This window comes from Galeopterus variegatus, unplaced genomic scaffold (assembly GCF_000696425.1).
Source record: "Galeopterus variegatus unplaced genomic scaffold, G_variegatus-3.0.2 Scaffold13234, whole genome shotgun sequence".
Lineage (NCBI taxonomy): Eukaryota > Metazoa > Chordata > Mammalia > Dermoptera > Cynocephalidae > Galeopterus > Galeopterus variegatus.
In genome coordinates this window covers 7892-8490 of record NW_007739345.1, presented here as the reverse complement: position 1 = coordinate 8490, position 599 = coordinate 7892, and positions in this window count along the sequence as shown.

The following is a 599-nucleotide window of genomic DNA, read 5'->3' as shown; positions in this document are numbered from 1 at the left end:
AAAGCTGATTCCCACGCGGGCCCGCCTGCGCGACGAGGGGAGGGGCTCGTAGCCTGTGTCCCCCCCTCTGATTGGCTGCTTGGGGCTGCTTGGGGCTGCGGGGGCGTGTCTGCTTACTCTCCGGTCTCCTGAGCCCTGATTGGCTACGGGCGAGCGGTAGCTGGTCCTTTGGCCGCCGCTGGGGAAACGTCTCCAGGTGATTAGGCCCGGCTGCCGGGGCCCCAGGACCCCGGTCCCAGACTTCGAGGAGATTGGCCCAGGAAGGAGGAAGGACGGAGCCATGGCCCCGGTATTCCCTGCGCCTTGCCTTGCCTTGGTGTGGACGCCGATCGGTGAGTCGCCCCCTTCCGCCGCCGTTGGGGGTGACCCTGCTACCTGCGGCACAACGGCCAGGGCCGGGGCCTGCTCACAGCAAAACCGGACGCCCAGCCGGACGTTCAGCCGCCTTCCTGGCCTGGGCCGACACCGGGCATCGCGGGTAGAAGGTTCCTCTGGAAAAGTGGAGGCCCCGCATGTGTATGTGCTTTCGATCAGTCCTGGGGATCCTCCTCCGTGGACCCTCATTTTTCCTTGCTTATAAACATTGGAATTAATTTGAA